At 40.4% G+C, this 22025-nt stretch overlaps 1 long non-coding RNA gene across 16 annotated transcripts in view; it reads left to right on the plus strand.

Annotated features, from left to right (window-relative positions):
* LOC140640033 (uncharacterized) overlaps positions 1-22025 on the plus strand; it is a 170006-nt gene that overhangs the window by 13364 nt on the left and 134617 nt on the right. For 3 of the 16 annotated variants that reach the window (XR_012036689.1, XR_012036687.1, XR_012036697.1), the window contains exon 3: positions 19607-19689. The exons of 11 other annotated variants lie outside the window; for them this stretch is intronic. This is a non-coding gene — a long non-coding RNA (uncharacterized lncRNA). Of the gene's footprint in view, positions 1-7616; positions 7796-19606; positions 19690-19719; positions 19839-22025 lie in introns of those variants that run through there. 2 more of the 16 variants (XR_012036698.1, XR_012036699.1) reach the window with 2 other exon arrangements.

Genomic DNA, 22025 nt, shown 5'->3' on the forward strand with positions numbered 1-22025 from the left:
ATGTCAGACTGTGTCTTGTCTAAGGCAGCTTCCCCTAGAGAGGTCTGTTCCTATTGGCATATAGATTTGATCAGAGAAACACTTCTCACCTACATTCCTATGAGCTATTGATGTTGTAAAACTGGTCTTTCTTTTCTTGCTGTCTCTATTTCTTTCACTTAAAGCCAAAGAATAACTGGTTTGACTGTTCTTTATCAAACGTTAAGTATTTATTACCTAAGTAATTTGGGTCTCAGGGTGTGAGAATGAAAATCTGACCCCCAGAACAGATAGACTTCTAATTAGCAATTGCAGCATGATGCTAGATCCCAGATAAAGGAGAAGGAAGAAGAACATAGTTTGGGGATCTGACATGTTGAATTAGAGGTACCAATAGAAAATCTAACTTGCAAGGTCCAGGAGATGATTATATGTAAATTTCTAGAGCTCAAGACAGGAATGGGTTCAGGATAGACATTTAGGAGTCATCAGATCTGTGAGTGTTGAAACCAAACCATAGGAGTGAATGAAATAACAACCTAGGATGAATGGAGAGAGTGAGAAACTGGTCAAGGTCCGGGGCACTGTGGAACACCAATTTTAAGGGTGAGTAGAGGCAGACCATCTCAAAAAGAGAAAAAGAAACCAGAGATATAGTAAGAAAAACAGGAAAGGCTGGTGTCAGGAAACCTAAGAGAGGTTTTGAGATGAAGAGAGAATGTGACAGTGTCAGTGCAACAGAGATGCCAACATGGTAAGGCTGAAAGTGCTGAAATTCAAGTACATGAGATTCCAAAGTGATAAAGGGGAGCACAGTGCTGGGTCCAATAGGCATGTATTTCATCTTTTATTTTGATTTTTTGTAAACATTTTTATTTATTTATTCATGAGAGACACAGGAAGAGAGGCAGAGACACAGGCAGAGGGAGAAGCAGGCTCCCAGCAGGGAGCTCGATGCAGGACTCGATCCCAGGACTTCGGATCAGGACCTGAGCCAAGGTAGATGTTCAACACTGAGCCACTGGTGCCCCATATTTCATCTTTTAAAATGACTCAACCCAGTATGATTCTTCCCAACAAAATTAAATTGGGCCAGTCTGTACATTTACTTTTCACCTACCATGTCCTGTGACTGTCTATTTGGCTTACTTCTGCTTTCTGGCTACTGATTATAGCTTCTACTGTTGTTCTATTACTGGATCCCTGGTCATGGATCTCAGCTTCCCCTGGGAAGACCAGTAACACCCTTTCCATGGAGTCCAGTAAGGACCTCTCTGGACCATCCTGGTTTCCACCTCCTTGGGCAGCAGGGAAAATGGGTCCATCAACTAACAGAGGGTTAGGCAGCATGTCTAGTGGGGCTGGAGGAGCCAGTCGAGACTAACCAATGGTGTGGCTAGAATGGTTATCCAAGAAAGAACAGTCTAGTAGCCTTTATCTCATGAAAGGCAGAAGGAAGGACACATGTGGGGCAGGAAGGGACAAATGTGCCCATTTTGCTGCTACCATATGTTGCTGGCCTGGTCAGGGAGGCTTCTCAGTCTCTTTGTCCTCCTCCTAGAGTGGGTTTGGACTGGAGGAGTGGATTCTGAGGACAGATTCAAAAACAGCAGATGGAACATGGCTATAAAATAACATATTAAGAATTACCTCAGAATGAACATTATTCCCAGCTCTCGGCATCTCCTCCCCTTGTAAGGGGGATGCTTGTTCCAGGGATGCACTTATTACTTGGAATGCCTCTGGGAATCTTCATCTCCCATAAAGATCCCCTTCATCTCCTTCCATGTTAGTTTTCTATTGCGGCAAAACAAATTGCCACAAACTTACTGGCTTAAACACTCATTTATTATCTCACTGTTTTGTAGGTCAGAAGGCCTTGTGAGGTTTGGCTGGGTTCTTATCTGGAGGCTTAGGAGAAGAATTAACTCTCAAGCTCAATCCAGGCTATTTAAGACTCCAGTTCAGTGCTTGCTGCCATCTGGAGACCATTGTCATATTCTAGAGGTTGCACTCATTTTTCATCATTTGGTCCCTCCATCTTCATGAGCAGTGGTATGTCCAGTCGTTCTTTTTTCATTTGAGAGAGAGACACAGAAAGTGTGAGAGAGAGTGAGCATGAACAGGGGGGAAGGGCGGAGGGAGAGAGAGAGAGAAGCAGATTCCCTGTTTAGCCCCTGTGGGGCTCAATCCCAGGACCCCAGGACCATGACCTGAGCCGAAGGCAGACACTTAACAGAGTGAACCACCCAGGCACTCCTGTCCACTCATTCTTAAGTGGGGATCTCTCTGACTTGTGTCACCAGCCAGAGAAAATTCCTTGCTTTTCCAGGGATTTTGTAATTAGCCCTAGTTCACCTAAGTGATCTCTATTTTAAGGTCAAACCTTAACTATATCCTTAAAATTCCATTTGCCATGCAGTGTAGCATAATCACAGGAGTGATATACCATCATATCCACAGAAAGGGGAATCATACAAAAGTGAGTATTTAGGGGCTATGCTTACAATTCTGCCCACCATACTTTCACTGCCTCTGTTCTTTTTTTTTTTTTTTTTTTTTTTTTTTTTTTATGATAGTCACACACACAGAGAGAGAGAGGCAGAGACATAGGCAGAGGGAAAAGCAGGCTCCCTGCACCGGGAGCCCGACGTGGGATTCGATCCCGGGTCTCCAGGATCGCGCCCTGGGCCAAAGGCAGGCGCTAAACTGCTGCACCACCCAGGGATCCCTGCCTGTGTTCTTTTAAATGACACTAGGAGTGCCAGATTTTTAAGAGTGTATTGGCTCTTTTGGACACAACCAAAAGTCATTTTGTGAATAAGATGGGGGATCAATTTTTCATTAAAAACTGGATTTGAATACAAGAAATATAAGTGTTTGGTTTGCATGACCCATAAGTAAGATCCGAAAGTAATTTCAACATGGAAGTTTTCTTTTTTCATGTTTGATTAGGCTATTAAAAGAAAATGCTTTTTATGGGAACTGATGTATTGGGGGGAAAAAAGAAAGAATCATTTGAATGGAAACACAGTGCATAAGTATGTGAAGCCCAAAATTCTCTTCCCCAGTTTTAGATAAACTGGTCTCCTGGGTTCAACATTTATTCACTAGGAATGGAATTTGTGTCTTAATTTCCCTTTCCCTCCCACCTGCAAGTGACACTGGGCCAGAGGAGTAAAATTCTTGTCTAGCTCAGCAGTTCTAAAGGGGAGCAAAGCCTCCTGGGCACAATTTGGAGAGATAGCAAGAGGCAGGCTTTTGCATTTTTGTGGAATTTAGACAGACCGTGCATCTATTACAGGTGGGTGGTCTAAATGATCTGTAGACAGTTTAACTCCTTGGGGTATTGGGTCCTAGAATATGCCTAATATTTTGAAATCACCTCAGTTCTGGATGGTTTTCTGGAGACAAAATATTTAGAATCCAAAGTGATTTTATTTATTATTTATTTATTTGAGAGAGAGAGAGAAAGAAAGAAAGAAATAGCATGCACTTGAGCAGAGGGCAGAGGCAGAGGCAGAGGCAAGGAGCAGACTCCCCACCGAGCAGAGAGCCCAATACAGGGCTCCATCCCAGGGTCCTGGGAATCATGACCTGAGCCAAAGGCAGATGCCTAACTGACTGAGTCACCCAGGTGCTCCAGAAGTGACTTTATTAAAACAAGGAGAAACAGCTGAAGCTAAGATCCCAGAGGGAGCTATTTTACCCCAGACTTCCTTCATTTACCTTTCTTTAACCAAAAAATCAAACAAACAAACAGATAAATAAACGCCTTATCATTTAAATTAGTATGCAAGAAATCGTGCTCTCAAGTTCTATAACTTGTGAGAGAGGGAGGACATTTGGGGAGGAAGAGGGTGGCTGTCATTAACCAAACCTATGGGATAAAATAGTAAAGACAAGTTAGGAAAACAGCACTGGGCTTTAGGCTCAGTTTTACATAAATATGTCAAATTCTTTTTTTTTTTTAAAGATTTTATTTATTTATTTATGAGAGACACACAGAGAGAGAGGCAGAGAGGCAGAGACACAGGCAGAGGGAGAAGCAGGCTCCATGCAGGGAGCCCGATGTGGGATTCGATCCCGGACTCCAGGACCACACCCTGGGCCGAAGGCAAGCACTAAACCGCTGAGCCATCCAGGGATCCCCCAATATGTCAAATTCTATGATAAAAAAGAAGAAGCAGGATATATGTCAGAGATGAAAACCATCTCAGAGAATGGGGTGATACAAACAGCATATTAATTTTTAATTTGTAACTAGGACTTGTAAGACATGTATTAGGTAGCAGAAAGGAAGAAATAATGCCTTATTAGGAAGATGAATGCTCCTTCCAGAGACTAGCTGGGTATAATAAAGGGAATACTCTTTAAAAATTTATATATACATATGCAAACATATATATTCATTTTCAAATTGTTCATTATGTGTCTGACTGAATTCTGTTACTACCATCAAGTACCTTATGTAACCTGGCATTTTTCTATTCTAATTTCATCAATGTGCTGGCCCTATAATATTTTGTCCAAACTTTTATGGGAACAAATTGATTACATTAAATATTTAATGAAATTAATTAAATATTCAACTTGCTAAACTCTTCCTTTGCCATCTCTTTCCTTTCTTTTTCTGGCCCAGGATAAAAATGTCCAAGTTTAAGATACCCTCCTCTCAGTAACAGAATTTTAAGCAACTCAGTAGGTGCAGAGTTTGATCTTGGGTGTCTTTGAAACATGAACATTAGAACTTAGTTTACCATCTATTTAAAAATAACTTTCAGAATCTTTGGTGACCCGAAGATTTAACCATCAACAAGAAGTGAGGAGAGAAGATAGGATAATGTAGAGATTGAAAATATGGGATTCTAAGTCAGACCCATTTACAAATTCTCATCCTGTTTCTTCATATCCATGTGTCCTTGAACAAATTACTTAACCGTTTTGAGCCTGTTTCCTCACCTATAAATTGGGTATACTAATAAATACTAAATATGATAACATGTAAAACAAGAGCAAACACTCAAATATTAGCTATTAATATTATTTTTCCCACTCCAAGGACTTCAACCACGATTATTTTATGGTTAGGTGTTTAAAAGGTGGTGATTTAACAACAACAAAAAATATCCCATAAGACTGGATCATTATGATCTAGTAGATGAAGCCTCTTCTCTGTGAACCCCATTAACCTCAACCCTGAACTTGAACCTTTGCCTCAAGGGTCTAGAAAGAATTTCATCCTTTGTTGCACTTTTAAATATTCCTTTAACCCACTCCTTTTTTTCCCTTTAACCACCCACTAGTTCATCAACATAACATTGACAGTCTTCTCTATTTGTCTTGGCTGATTGATTATCCTGAGTACCATTAGAGGCATTAAGCCTTCACCTGTCCTTGTTGGGTTATTTGGTTTGTAATGGCCTGGAATGCTCTTACACTTACCCTTTTGGAAGGTTAAGTCAGAACCCAGGCCTTGCCCATAAATGATATCCCTTTAGTTATAATGTCTTGCCTTGATATACAACACTAGCAAATACAAAATGACAAAATGGCAGTAAATTCCTTTCTCTATGGGCATAAAAATTTGTTGCCTCAATTCAGGAAGCTGAAAGAAAAAGGACTACATTTTAGTTTTTACAGGTATAACATGTGTAGGTAATTATGCAGAATATTGGGAAAACAGAACATAGTTTTTTTTGGTGGCATAGTTTTTTGGTGGCTTTCTTTTATGTAAAGAGAAAAGTATATTCTTGGATATCCTAGAACAGGGGATGGCAAAACCGTGATCCATGGGCCAAAAGGGCCCCCTGCTTGTTTTTATAAAAGCAAGTGTTAATTGAACACAGAATAAACTGGTTCATTTACACACTACCTGTGACTGCTTTTGTGCTATAATAGCCAAATTTACTAGTTAAAACAGAAGCCGTTGGGGTGCCTAGGTGGCTCTATTTGTTGAGCATCCACCTCTTGATTTCTGCTCAGGTCATGATCTTAGGATTGTGAAATTGTGCCTTAGCATTGGGCTCTCTACTCAGCTTGGAGTCTGCTTATCCCTCTCGCTCTGCTCCTACCCCTGCTTGTGTGCTCATGCTCTCTCTCTCAAATGAAATATGAAATGAAATGAAATGAAATGAAATGAAATGAAATGAAATGAAATGAAGTGAAATGAAAACAATAATAAAAATAATAATAAACAAACAAACAAACACAGAGACCAATGCAGTCCACAAAGCTTTAGGTATTTGCTTTAGGGCCGCTTACAGAAAAAGTGTGCTAACTCATGTGTTTAAAGTAAAACAAACCTTCTGCAAAGCCTTTATTGATTTGCCTGGTGTGTTTTGCCCATTTGTTAAGGAAATTGCAGCCATAATAGAATTTCTTGAGACAGTCGTGTCCAATGTTATTTCTCTATCACCCTCATTTGTATAAATTAGGAAATTCACACTGATTTGATAGTGTATTTTGTTCTTTGGTTTGAAAAATATAACCCCCATGGGTATGGATGTCAGTGTTCTCTAGGAACACAGAAAAACAGACATTGGCAGAGGCTACAATGATCACTGTATTGAATCAGTGTGATCATCATCAGTCCTGAGGCTTTCTAGATATTTTGAAAATGTCTGCATATTGCAATCTAGCTCTTTCTGTTGCCACATAGATGAGAGTTTTCTTTTTTTTCAGCCACAGAGAAAGCAAGAAAATTTAAATCAGTGACTAGTTCTTCAGCCTCCCACTTCACCCATGCCTAAGGCTATAAAAACATGTTTACAAGAAGTATTCTTCAGGCAGACAAGATTCATGACATGAATCGGGCCTAAAATGTTATTATCTTATACAAGATAACCTGATAAGAGGGCACTTTGAAGGAGTCTTGAAAGAGTCTATTTATTCCCTAGCATTTTTTAGTGATTGTGGGATTTATAGTGATAGGAAAGAAAAGTCTGTTAAAATAAACCAGATAGCCTAAGAAGAGAAGCAGAGGTAATGGAATAGTACTGTGGAAGGAAAGATAAACTCTCCAAAAACTTTTTATTGTTCCATGGCCTCCAATACATGGACACACGTTCAATCTAAATATAGCATTGAAGGGCGCCTGGGTGGCTCAGTTGGTTAAGCCTCTGCCTTCAGCTCAGGTCATGGTCTCAGGGTCCTGGGATTGAGCTCCGAGTCAAGCTCCCTGCTCAGTGGGGAGGTTGCTTCTCCCCCTGCCATTCCCCCTGCTTGCGCTCTCTGGCTCTCTCCATCTTTTTGTCAAATAAATAAATAAGCTAAAAATCTTAAAAATAAATAAATAAATAAATAAAGCATTGAAAAGATGAGGCAGAAAAGAAATCTTGAATATGAAAGCAACCTGAAAATGTGTGAAGATGATGTATTGCCTGGAAATTATTCTTTAATTGCATAGCTAAGTACACAATTATTTCAGGCTACTCCCAACATAAAATACCTGCCTTACTAATTAATTAGTTTTCTTACATTAAGTGTCCTACCTTCTCCAAGGGATTCCCTCCATCAGGAGAACAGATTGGAACTGTTGGAAGAACTTGGCAGGCTATAAAAGTAGAAAGTTCTAAAACTTTGAAAAAAAAAAAAAAACAGCTTGATAAAGGGAGCTGGTTTGGGTGTATAATTTTAGATTATGACCCTTATCCCATCCAGGAAAACATGGGACTTAGGAAAGCAGTGCAACTCAGTTCTTAGGCAAGAATATCAGAATTTGTGTTTTATAGAGGAAGAGAACCAAAACCCAGCTACATCATCCAGCTGGGCAAAGGGAGAAAGAATCTAGATCGAAGACCACTGTGAGGCAAAGGTAAGCAAAAGTATGAAGTGGCAGATGGGGTTTGGTAGAGATGTGTCTGGGGCAAATGAAGGTTGGGAAAAGTGCCACTGGCACGTCTAGGTGTGTGTAGCCATGGCTGGGAGTGACCTGGAGCTGTTCATATTGTATCAGTCAAGGTTCAGTCAAGAGTCAGAAACCATAGCCACTTATTTTAACAGGTGAAAAAAATTAATATGAAGACTTGACTAGACATTGAAGAACTTAAAAGGCAAAAATAGGACAGAAATGATCAAAAAGGTGGCAACTACTGAAAATAGCTACTGCCCTGCCCCCACCCAGTTCTGGAGGAGCAAAGGAAGGCATTGGAGAATGGGCCCTGTAGTTCTGAAAACAGGCTTCTGAGGAGGGAGCCATGTTAGTCGGCTTGGGCTGCCTTAGAAAAAATACCACAAACTGGGAGACTTAAACAACAGAAATTTATTTGCTTGGTTCTGGACATCCAGGATCAAGGTGCCAGCATAGTCAGTTTCTTTTCTTTTTCTTTTTTCTTTTTTTCTTTTTTAAGGTTTTGTTTATTTCTTTGAGAGAAAGATTGTGAGAGATAGTGTGAGTCCAGAGGGGCAGAGGGAGAAGGAGAAGCAGGATCCCCACTAAGCAGGGAGCCTGACAATGTGAGGTTTGATCCCAGGACCTGAGATCATGACCTGAGCCAAAGGCAGTTGCTTAACCAACTGAGCCACCCAGGCACTGACATAGTTGGTTTCTAATGAGATCTCTCTTTCTGGCTGGCTGATGGCCACCTGCTTGCTGTGCTCACATGGCCATTCCTGAGTGCCCCGCTAGTAGGGAGAGAGAATTGGGATTCAGACCCTACTCTTATGACCTTACTTAACCTTAATTATCTCCTAAAAGCCTGGTCTCTAATGCTGTCACATTGGGAGTTAGGGCATTAACATATGAGCTTTGAGTAGACACAGTTCAGTCCATGGTAGGGGTGCCAGCCTGGCGCTGGTGTACCATGAAGTGAGGAGAGAGGACGCTGGTCTGTGAGTTCTGGCAAATGGCAAGCTGCTCCTGGAAAGAACTGCCAATATCAAGTAGAAGTAGAGCTGGATAATAGAAAGTTCTTCTAGTCTCTCTCTAGAATTCTCTGGCAAAGCAGATTGGAGTTTGCAGGGTCCCATCTCCATCATCACAGAGCAGAGTATAAAAGGGGGAAATTACAACTGAGAAGCAAGAGCTAAATTACACATTTAATAGTGCTGTGACAGAGCTTGCTGGTTGCTTATTTTTGACATCTCTTCTTCCTTTCATTCCTGGTAATAGAACCCTAAATTTATTTTGAAGACAAAACTCAACTGAAGGGTGTTTCTTGCCGTCCTTACAGCTAGATATGGTCATGGTCATGTGTCTATAGTTTAGCTAATAAATGCAGGTGAAATTATTATGTAGGAACTTCCAAGAAGTGGTTTTGATTTTTTACCCCTTCTTCCATATGCTGCTCAGAATGTGGATATGATGGCTGGTGCTCTAGCAGCCTTACTGTACAGTGAGTTCAAGACCCACTCTCAAGGGTAGCAAAGGAGCTATGGAGCTTGATGACTTTATAAAGTAGCCATACTAGTCCTGGGGTCACTAACTTCAAGATTCCTTTTATGTGTATGAGAGAGATGAACTTCTATCTTGTTAAAATCTATTAGGGCTTTTCTGGTATATGCAGCCTAAACTAATCCTAAGAGAGAGGACCTAGGCTAGCTTGAACAGGTAAATACATCTTGCTAGAGGGTGCTCATCTCTCTCAAACTACTTTCCCTCACGGTAGTTTAAATTTTAGTTGGCTTCCTTATTAAAAGAATTACTGAAAATCCCTTTATTTAGAATTTAATTAAATTAGGGATCTTTCTCACTTAAAAGTGCAAATACTTCTATGGGGATTAAAGGGGTATGAACAATCCGTAGCTTAGAATAGATTTATTCAATCATTTCATTTTTTCCAACGCTGAGCCAAGATCAATTGCTAAGACTTGAAGTATCTTACAGAAATTATTTGGGTGCCTTATAGAAATTTTTACTAATTCTTGCAACTGAAGATTTGGGTATCTTAGGGAAATTGTTACTAACTCTTATAACAAACCTACAAGAAAAGATATTGTTATCTCTTTTTTACATGTAAGGAAACTGAGGCTCAGAAAAGCTAAATATATAGCTGAGGATCCACTGTGGTGCTAGGCATTTGTAACACCCTTTCACTATACCACCCTGGCACCAACTAGACTAGTTATAATTCAATTATATTATGGATTACATAGGCTTAATGAACTAATATGGGAAGCCAACCACTATTTATAATATCATTTATATGGAAAAATGAAATTTTAAAAGATTTTGTTTTTAAGTAATCTCTCTACCTTGTGTGGGGCTTGACCTCACAACCCCAAATTCCAGAGTCACATATCTACTAATAGAGCCAGCCAGGCACCCCTGGAAAAATAAATTTTAAACCACCAACTGGAGAGCACTCGATTATTAGTGACAAAAACATCACCAAAATATTTTCAGTAGAATTTACAGAATATCTGGTTAGTTGTTGAATAAGCAGAATGTACAACTAGCATTTGATACCTAGATTAAGCAGGGATTTTTTTTTTCCATTCCAGCAGGCATCCTGCTTTAAAAATGTGTCACCAGAGCTCAGATGTAACTGAATTTCCCTGTAATGGAATTCACCTAACTCAGGCTGGTCTCCCACACCGGTGGTGAGAGGTAGACTCCTGTGGTTCTCATTGTCCCCACTGCTTCTCCCAGCCTCAGCTGAGGCTTCCTTGTGGCTTGGGCTTTTGAACTCTCCACCCTGACACCTTGGTTTGGGACTTTGCCCCTGGCCTTGGTGACTCCTTTGCAGACCTGGAGACACTTAACTTGTAGCTATCTCCAACATCTCCATCTCCAACTTGTAGCCAACTCCATATCCAGAGTTGGATAACTCTGGGGACATGAGGAAATCAGTGAATCTTATCTATGCTGCATACTGGCTTGCAGAATTCAGAGGAGACCAGGGGAGGTATCCAGTAGTCCAGGCTCTTTCTGCCTAAATACACAGGGCCACCGTGTCCACTTCACTCTCCTGAATTGGTGTGAGAGGCACTGTGAGTTAGTCCTGTTAGCACCCCAGCTAGGAAGTGGAGAACAAAGTCCTTTGGCTGAGGGGTTTTCAAACTTGCCTGGGGGGGGGGGGGTCTTTGTCTGCTCCCCCCCACACACACACGCACCCCAGCAGGGCTTTCAACTTTGATCAGTGTGGACGGACAGTGGAGAAAAGCAGGCTGGGAAGGCTCCTCACAAACATCTCAGAGCTCCAGATTTCTCTCTCCAGTCTTTTTCCTTTTTTCCTGCCCTGGAGGTGATCTTATCTTCCTCCAGTGCCAGGATTGGGGGTAGGGGACTAAGAGGGGGTGGTGGGTGCAGGAGGGAGGTGAGGATAGGGCTAGAAACTGCCCTTAATCCCTATCCTGCATTATATCCTACTGGACTCTACCATCTACCTTAGGCTCTGGCTCAGCTTCTTTAGAAATCAAAACAAAACCACTTCTTTCTCATACTCTTAGCTCTCACAAATAAAAAATGTTTTGGTTTTGGATTATTATGCCCACCATGACAAAAAAAAAAAAAAAAAGATCGCTTGGTCAGAGAGGTCTTTGTGTTTGCCCTCCCTGTGCATCCATGATGCTCTGGATCCAGCACATAGAGAGCCACAGGGCAACAGGGATAATTTTTAGAAAGGAAAACCTCTTTTTAAAATCTGTGTATTATCCCATTACATAAATAACAGAAACTAGCTTAAGCTAGGTTAAAGAGAAGAGAATTTATTGGCAGAAACCCTGTTGGTTCTCGTACCTTGTCAACTCTTACCTATTCCTCTTGTCTTCCTGGCTATGATCATTAGGGAGCCCCAAGGCTGCTTCTGTTCTCTATTCTCTCTGAAGGATTTCTCTCAGACTCAGGTCTCTTAAGTCCAGCTATACACAAATGACTTCCAAATTCATGTCTCTAATTCAGTGCTCTGACTTCAGCTCCATATTCATACAGCTGACTATCTGCTTGATGTTATCCTTTGAATGCTAGAACCACTCTCCAATTTGGTATGTCCAGAACCAAAGTCCTGATTTTCCTCAATCCTCCTCTTTCCTCCATTTCCATTAATGATTATCTGTCCCTTCAGTTATCAGGCCAAAACCTTCCAGTGATCCCTTCCTCCTCATTAATTCACATCCCATACTCAAACATTTGCAAATTCTGTGATGAGCCCTGTAGGAACAGAAAATATGTTGGTCCAAATCACCATCATCTCTACCAGAGTATTGCAGCTGCCTTCCAAATGGTCTCCCTTCTTCTATCTAGACTTTATCTACACCTAGGGTGAGCATTGTAAAATGTGTTTCCTTTCACTTACCTACTGTGGTTGAACCTTTTTAATTGCCTCTCATCTTGCTGAGAGTAAAATCCACAAAATCCTGATCATCACTGTCAGGGTTACCATGATCTGAGCCCTGGCAACTGCTCTGATCTCTCCCTGGTCTCTGTCTTACCTCTGTGCTCCAGAAAGCTTCCCTATTTCACAAACATGCCAGGCTCACTCTTGCCTCAGGGCTTTTGCACTTGCTGTTTCTTCTATCTGGAATGCTTTTTCTTTTCTTTTCTTTTTTTTTCTTTTCTTTCTTTTCTTTTCTTTTCTTTTTTTTAAAATATTTTATTTGTTTATTCATGAGAGACACACACACACACACACACAGAGGCAGAGACACAGGCAGAGGGAGAAGCAGATTCCATGCAGGAAGCCTGATGTGGGACTCGATCCCGCATCTCCAAGATCATGCCCTGGGCTGAAGGCAGCGCTAAACCGCTGAGCCACCCAGGCTCCCCTGGAATGCTTTTTCTTCAGATATTTGTATGGCTTACTCACTCTTTTTGAGTTTCTACTTAAATGTCATCTTATAGAGATACTTTTCATCTTCATTCTTTGGAAGATACTAATTTCTTCCCTTCACACCATACTCTCTATTTTTCCAATACTGACTTATTAATTTTTCATCTGTTGTACCATATATTTACATTTTGTTTGTGTATTGTCTGCTTCCTCACATCTCCCACAATGCCCACTAGAATGTCAACTTTGTGAGGGTGGGAACTGTGTTTTGTTGTAATGTCATAGTAGTCTCAATTGCTTCATGGTAGATCACCCAAAACCCTGACTTAAAATGGTGAAAAAAATTGCTTGTACATCTATGAGTCACATGGATAGATCTACTCATCTGGGCAAGGTTTGGCTAGTCTTGCCTGGGTTTGCTCATCAATTTGTGATCAGCTGGTAGGTCAAAAGAGGACTGGCAGATCTAGAATATCCTCAATGTCTCATTCACATGTCTAGTGGTTGACTGGTTCTTGACTGGAACTAAGGCTATGAGTGGGTAACATGTGTCTAATTACCCTGAAGACTACACTGAACCTGTTTTGATAGTAAACAAGGAAGAAGAGAGAAAGACAGGCAGACAGACAACAGATAGACTGAGGAGTCGTGAAGACTTCTATATCATTTTCATTGCATTCCACCATTTAGTGCAAGTCATAAGGCCATCCCAGATTCAAGGGATAGGTAAATCTATTCCATCACTGAGAGGAGCTGCAAATCTCAGGACTGTGGCAACAGTGTCGGTACAGGGAGGGTGAGAATTGCTGCTACTTACACAAATTGTATTGCCACATAGAGTGTCTTACAGAATCCAAGGAAGACTTTAACAACCAGGCATAGGAAGGCTTAACATTCACCTGTGGAACTTATGGAGCTTCTCTATTATGGCACTAAAGTAATTCTGCTTCCAATTCCCAGACTTTGAATCTTACAGTTCAAATTCTAGATTCCCAGGAGAAATAACTGGCCTAGAGTGGGTCAGGAGTTCCTGGTGGCCTGCCCTTATTCCAATTCATATTGGCTAGAAGGAGGGATTAAACCCTGTAGGTCAAGTGGCAACTCCCAAAGAGGTGGAAATTATCAGGGAAGTTAATGGAGAATCCTCAAAAGAATCCATCACAACATCTGAATATAAGTTTTGAAATCCTAAAATTTTAAATTTATTGCCTTTAAAATATTCAGATATCCATGAAATGCATAGAAGAAATTTCTCTTCTGGGACTATGGTAAATTTAATATGAGTGTGTAAGAGATACTGAAAATATTTAAATAAATTGAATTATCAACTAGCCAAAGTTGGTTCTAGGCTAATATGGCGTTAAAAATTATAGTATTATTTTATATTTATCTTTCTTTCATTTGGATCTTTATATCTTTTTTATGCTTTGTTAAATAGGCTTTGTTGAATTTTCCTTCAGTATTGGACTTGGCATTCGGACTCTGAATTTATGAGACAAAGAAAAGAAGAAAACAATAATGAAAGATATTAAGTGTCTTAGTTTTATATTGCTGCTGTAACAAATTACCACAAATTTAGTATCTTAAAACATTTATTTTCTTACAGTTCTGGAGGTCAGAAGCCCAAGATGAGTTTCAGTGGACTAAAATCAGGGTATTGGCAGCATCATGTTCTTTCTTGAGGCTCTAAGGGACAATCCATTTCTTTGCCTTTTTCCAACTTCTGCGAACCATCTGCATTCCTTGGCTCATGGCCCCTCTCTCAAATCACTCCAACCTCTACTTCTATGGTCATCACATCGCCTTCTCTGACTCTGAGTTTCTTATTACATCATTCTTTTATTTATAAAGACCCTTGTGATTACACTGGACCCACCAAGATAATCCAAGATAATCTCCCTCTCTCAAGGTCTTTAAGTTAATTACATTTGCAAAGTCCCTTTGCCATGTGAGGTTACATATTCACATGTCCTGGGGATTTGAACCTGGATATCTTTAGGGGGTGATTATTCTTCCTACCACACTAAGTAAATATGAAATCTAGACCATCCATCCTTGGTCATGTAGTCTACATTTTTCCAAACATGGAAAAATGGTGGATGGATGCTACTCAGAAGGTCTTTATAGAACATTGGGATCTTCAACAAGTAGGGTTGTACCTATACATATTTAACTGATTGATTTGTATCCTCATACCCTCAGACAGAAGAATAAACTAGAATTTGTTAATTTGATATCATTATGCTATTGCAGAAATAGTAGCATTTCCAAGTATGTATTCATCATCCAGTAATTGTCGTTAAGCCACTCTGAACTGCTGTGTGGTTCATAATTTATCCTACAGCATTGGCAGGCAGAACTGCCACTGTTGTCAAGTCTTTAAGACACTCTTTCATTTTTGGCAGGGTGGTTTTGCTCTAGCTTTTTTTTTCATTCGTCACTGAGAATCATAATTCTTCATAAAATCTTTAACCCTGCATCTGAATCCTCCCAAGAGACCAGCTCAATACAAGCTCCTGATCAATGCCTCTGAGCCTTTGTTTCTAGGTCATTATGGCACTCTGTGGGCCCTCAATAATCTTGCAGACAGTTTGTCTGGCTTGAGAATATTCATTGCAATTTAATTCACATTAAACAGGACTCCAGGTACTAATGTGGCACTTAAAGGAATCATGCTAAACTAGTTGACTTTTCACAGAATATCTGCCTTATATAGAGTCATGTGCTGCAGAGTATTTGGAGAAATTGTTTAGTTCTCCCCTGAGGACTTTGTTCTACCTTTTAAAATCCACCCAGTCCTTTAAAGGATACTTAGAGTTTCACTCTTGGAAACATTTCTGTCAAATTCCCATTCACCTAATAGGAGTACTTGATAAGGTTCAAGTACTAATGATTCTGGGCACCCAAATTCATGTGTGTGTGCGCACATGTGGTTTCCCCTTACCACTGAGCAATTTTCAGATACCAGCTGAGTGTCCTACAGTTCAACTCAATTCTGACCCTATCTACCTGGAGACCAGGCCAGATTCCACAGATTAAGGGCTCCATCCTACAAGACTGACCCCCTTCTCCTGTCTTTAGACACCAGTCCAAGTAATCACCTGTGCTTCTTATTGGCTACAGCTTGATTGAAGTTTTCCATAACACCCTCCTTGGGTTCAATTAATTACTAGAGCAGCTTACAGAACTCAGAGAAACATTTTACTCGTTAGATTACCAATTTATTATAAAACAAAATAACTCAGGAACTGCCAGAGGGAAGAGAAGCATAGGGCAAGTTATGAGGAAAGAGTGTGGAGTTCCATGCCCTCACCAGGTATACCACTCTCCCCAAATTTACTTGTGTTTATCAGTCCAGAGCTCTCTGAACCCCCATTCTTTTGAGTTTTTATGGGAGCTTCATTACATAGGCATGATGGATTAAATCATTGGCCATTGGTGGTTGAACTCAGTCTCCAGCCCCACTCCTCTCCCCGGGGTGTGGGAGGGGGTGTGGGACAGGGTGTGGGACTGAAAGTTCCAAAACTCTATTCACCACAGTTGGTTCCTCTAGTGACCTGGTCCATCCTTAGGTGATCTAGGAAGATCCCAAAAGTTACCTTATTAACATAACAAAAGTCACCTTCAATGCTCTTGTCACTTAGGAAATTCTAAGGGTTTCAGTAGCTCTATGCCAGAATCAGGATGAAGATCAAATATATATTTATAATTTATAAATCACAATATCACAAGTGTCCAAATGGATGCTTCATCATTTTATGGTTGTAGAGCCAGAGGGCAGATGGAGACAGGTGGATAGGTCCTGCGAGGATGCCAATGGCAAGGCCAGGACAGCAAGTCCAAATGAAGTTCAATCATCATGGGGGCTAGGCAAACCATGGGAGATAGGATGGCCTGCCAAAAACCAGAGGATTAAGGACACAGGAAACTAGAAGTGAGGAGAAGCTAGCAGGAACAGACAATGAGAGAAAATGAATAAACTCCAGAGACCTACAAGTGCAAATAAATACCTGTAGCATATTCTAATGTTCACTTTTAGTAAGCCTATGAAGTTAAGCTACATTCTTTTAAAGAAGTTCACATATGCACCACAGCATTGTTTATAGTAGCAAAAACAAATAAATGAAAAGGGCTGTGAAATAAATTATAATCTTAGTGATGGACTCTTCCTCTTGGTAAAAGAATGATTTGTATGTGCTGAAATAGAAGGTTCCTCCAAGATATACTATTATGTAGAAAAAGGCAAGGTACAGAACATGTACATGCAGATAAATGCCTTTATATATATATATATGAAAGGTATACAAGAAAATGCTAGAGGAGGGAACTTCAGGGAGTGATTCCGGGGGTGGAGAAAGAGAATTTTATTTCTTAAGTCTTTCTGTACTATTTGAACTTTGTGATCATTTATCTATATTCCTTTTGTTGTTGTTTTTAAATATCAGCAATGCTGATCTAGGATAGGATTGTGGATCTCTTTTTTGTTTCCTTATTTGTACTTCTTTGCTATTTTTAACTAAGTATTATTTTTAGGAAGAAATTATATAAAGGAGCACAGTGAGACAGACATCTCCTGAACAGAATTCTTCTCTTCCTTTTCTCTACTTTTAAAGCATATTACCTCTCCTTTGGCACTAACTTCTTACTTTCCTTTTTTTCCCCACACAACTAAATGTAGTTTCACAACTTGAATCCAGGACTTTCTGACTTTAAAATCTTGAATATATTTCATATCACTTCTAAGTGAAATCCAGTGGAATATTCAATTTCAAGCCTAACTTGCTTTGCAAATTGCTCCCTGGTCTCACTCACCCAGGAAAATTCTTTTTTAATTTTATTTTAAAGATTTATTTATTTATTTATGATAGACATAGAGAGAGAGAGAGAGAGAGAGGCAGAGACACAGGAGGAGGGAGAAGCAGGCTCCATGCCGGGAGCCCGACGTGGGACTTGATCCCAGGACTCCAGGATCGCACCCTGGGCCAAAGGCAGGTGCTAAACCGCTGAGCCACCCAGGGATCCCCTCACCCAGGAAAATTCATTCATGGAAGAGAATATTGGTACTCAGAAAGTTATTTATTTTATGTTGTCTTTTCTTCAGAACTAGATTCTCATCTGTCCGTGAGCACCTTCTTTTCTTTAGAAGGTGAATAGCTCCTTACTCATCTGTAAATTTGCAGAATAAACACTCAATTTATGCCAAAAAATTGAAATGAGTTGCATGCACATGTGAACAGTAAGTGTCCTAAGGTGTCAGTTATATGATTACATGTGGTTTTCATCTCTGAAGGGTTGCCTGGATCACTGGTGAGAAGGACAAGATCAATGAGCATTGTCTACTGTGGGATGCTCTGTTTTACACATGTTGTCTTCGTGGAACTTAGCCCTCTTTTTCACTCTCTAACTGTCCTGGTTCAGACAATAAATTAAATGATCACCCTAACTGTGGGCGCAGGAAAGGGAAGTAACAATATATATGCAATGTATTTATCCATTTTGTTTTACAAGTAACAAAATATATGCGATGTATTTATCTATTTTCTTTTTACTTCTATAAATATAAGAATTCAAGGGACAGGGTCAACTTCTAGGGAGAAGAGTCTATATGCTAGACATGAGCCATCTGGACTCCAGCAATGCAGCAGAGATGAGAGCAAAGTCTAGCAATAGCAGATGGAGAAGAGTAGAAATCTATCATATCCATTTCAGATACAATGGATCTTAAGCAAAATGCTATTAAGATAAATGACCTTCCCTGAAGATGAGATTAGTAGTCACTCCAGAATTGGCCAAGTTCTCAGCCTACAGACTCCAATCTTTGGGATTCCAGCTGAGAAGCTCTGGGAAGAAAAGTTGCAGAAATGGAGCATTTATTCTCTAGGGTTTGGGTAGCTGGAGAGATTCAGAACATAGAAGTTTCTAGAACATCAGCAGAAATCCTATGATTCAGTCATTAAGACTGAGCAAGAGTTCACTGATCATTTGCATTCAGATATTGCACAGAGAGAACCAACAAGTAATGATTCTGTTTACTCTTCCGTAAATCATGGGTGATGAGGTCAGTGATTGTTTGTGAGGCTAGTTAGCACTGAATGTGCAAACTCTCCATTGAGCTTCCCTTAGAGTTGATATGCAGAATAGTAAGTGATGAAGAGCTTTGGATCTGTGGGAGAGACAGACATGGGTTTGAGTCTCAAATCTTCCCCTTATTAGCTTGAGGTACTGGACAAGTAATCTCAAAGTCTCAGCATCCTCATCTATGAAATGGGGAAAGTAGGAATGGTGACCACAGAGAGCTACTGTGGAGATTCAGTAAGATAACAGAGAGCCTTGCACACAGCAAGTGCTGAATAGATGCCAATTATGTCACTTATATTAAAGACAATAGTTTCCTTCTGTACTCAGACTGCCCACTGTAGTGGCTTATCTCACAGGACTTTCCCAGACCTGCTGTGCCCCTCTACTGCATGTGATGTTGAAGTCCTTGAACTTGGCAGCTTCCTTTGTGATCTGAGGTTCTGGTCAGTAGAGAACAGCTCAGCCCTGCCAGACAGCTGGGAAGTGTCCTGGGTATGCATATTAAGCTGGGAACTGGCCTCAGGGAGAATTGTTTTGGAGATAAAGAGGTTGCTATTTTGGCTTTCTCACAGCAACGATTCACTGATGGCACAGAAAGAGCAGTTTTTTTGTCCACTCCCATTGCAGATACATTCCAGCTGTTTTTGGCTGAACTGCCCTTGTTCCCCATCCTTAGATAGTCCAAATATTTCTCTTAGGTATATCCTTTCTTCTTTAAAAGGAGAGGAAAAAATAAGAAAGGGAATAGGGTGTTTTTGTGCTAGTAAAGAGGACAGGAGATGTATCTCACCATTTGTTCACATTAGTTTTTTCCTCCTTTTCTCTCCCTACCCTCAAAGCTCTGGAAGACATACATGGCAAAAGCACCCATCAGCCATTTTTCCTTGTGACAGCTCATAAAATGCTGCCTAATAGTTCCTTTGTAAGTATGAGAAGATACTGACACAGTGTCAAAAACTAAAAAAAAACTAAAAAAAAAAAAAAAAGATTATTCCTCTGGATGAGCCTACAATGGGTCCCACTGGACAAGAGCTTTTGTTGGAAGAACTATAGATACTGATGATTCCACAGGTGAGTGGTACTGAGTTAGCAGGTAGGGGTAATGTAAGGCAGTTTATTTAGTGGCTGCAGCCTTTAGAACTTAATCTTCTCCATTATCCAGTAAGCTAGAGAGTTCATATTAGGAATATTTTTTCTTTAGCTTTGAGAAGCCAGAGAATGGTCCAGAAAAATGTGATCTCAATGTGCCCTCATATTCATTCCCCCATCTCCTTCTCTGCTTTCCATGGCAGAGAGGCTCAGCCCTGCCTGCAGGCTAATTCCCAGACTCTCCTGTTCAGTTGGCATCTGGCTTTTGGGCATTGCAAGACACTGGCAAGAGGTTGCAGGTGGGGTTGGGGAGTGGAGGTACAGGAGGAAGGGTGCACACAGGGCAGCTCTCTGCATTGAATGGCTTCTCCAGCTGTAGCTGCATCTCCCCTTTGGCTCAGCTCCCACTGGACAGGTCTGCTGTGGTGCCAGCTCCTGGCTCTGGGCTCTGGAAACTCCAATACTTCCTTTGTCTCTCTACTTTTGTTAATCTCTGCTTGGCTTCACTATCTCTTGTTTGGCTTCCAACTCTTCTATCACCCTTGTAACTACTTCCAAGTATGGATTTTCCTTAAAAAAAAAAAATAGAATGGTTTCCTTGTTGGACCCTGACTATTACAAGAAGATGGTTGGGAAGACATTAAGTATTTTCAAATACTTTGCAAACAATAAATGCAGTGAACATTTGCTACTAGAGTACCTTGAAAACAAGTTGACTTGCTTAAGGCAAACATTTCAAAGTCACTCATAATTAGACTTTTGCCATTTCAACTGTGTACAATAGTTTTGAAAGTCAAGGAAAAGGTGTTGGATGTGCGGTGGAAAAAGATGAAGAGGTTACCAGTATTCCCTTTTATCCCATCTTGCAGAGCTCGTGGGCACCGCCTGCTTCATTTTTCCTTTCTCTTGCTCTGTGCAGAAAAAGAGCAGGGGCATGGGCAGATGTGGGCAAAGGGTTCTGGAACTGCTTGGGTTCTTTTGTTCCTTTGCCTCAAGGCCTGAGTGAGTGAGACAGATTTACTTGTGCCAGGAAAACTGTATGTTGTGGTAACCAACTCCCTCTTTTTCCTTGGCTCCATTAGGCCCTCAGTCTATTGGAGTCTGAGGTTTGAGTAAAAATGCAAAAACATACTTTCTATTATGATCTGCAGCTTTTCAGAGGAGAACCCTCATAAATGTTCAATACTGCTTTTATATGTGGGATGCATAAAGTGCAGTAAATATACACACAGTCATTTGTGTTTTGCTGCTCTGAAAAGCATGCTTTAAAAACTAGAATTTCAAAGTAGCCTACTTGAGGACATTTAATTCCACCTGGGACGTGGGTGGCGTGAGATCTAGCAGCAGCTCAGGCACTGTGTTGACTTTGTGTACCTTTAGCCACAAGGCAGGAATTCACAGCAAACCAGCTTCTTAGTATAGTTCCAATAAAATCAGAAGCATCCAGGCCAGTTGTAAAACAAGGCCTTCATTTATAGAAGAAAAGTGTTATATAGAGTGATATTCAACTCCTGAAGAAGCCATCTTGATTGATTTGATAGCAACAGCCTGTTGGAGTTTTCTGGGTACTTTACATGTCCCTAGACCTTTTAAATGAGCAAAACTGACATGAGTTGTGTTACTTACCTTCATTTGTTAACAAAAATGAGCTTATCCCCCACTTATAAAAAAAAAAAAGGTAAAAAGATGTATTTTAAAGAATCCTTTATGGACTTAAAAAAATTAGTTCTCATACTATACACAACACCATACAATTTGAACAAGGGCTTTTGTAGTTACACTGCTTAGAATTCTTCAGCTGGTGGGATGCTTGTGTGACAGGATGATTTGTTAAGACATTATTTTTCTTATTTTCTCCTTTTCTCTAGTTACAAACAGAAAGGCAGTTTTCTGTGTTCTCTTGACCACATCTTGACAGGATGTTCCTGTCTCTGGCCAGCAGCCTTACCTCATTAAGAAGATTATGTTGAGGGTGTACATGGGGAAGAGCTAGATAAGTGTACACTCCTTCTAACTGGCATATCTACTGCTGGGTACCCCTTCTTTAAGGTAAAGCAGGGGAGAGACTGGCAAATCCCATGACATAGTTTCTGAAACTGAAATGCACACTAGCAGCTTACTGAATGAAGAAAGTAAGGTCAAGAGAAGCAAAGTAGCTTCCTTAAGCTT

This window comes from Canis lupus, chromosome 9 (genome assembly GCF_048164855.1).
Source record: "Canis lupus baileyi chromosome 9, mCanLup2.hap1, whole genome shotgun sequence".
Lineage (NCBI taxonomy): Eukaryota > Metazoa > Chordata > Mammalia > Carnivora > Canidae > Canis > Canis lupus.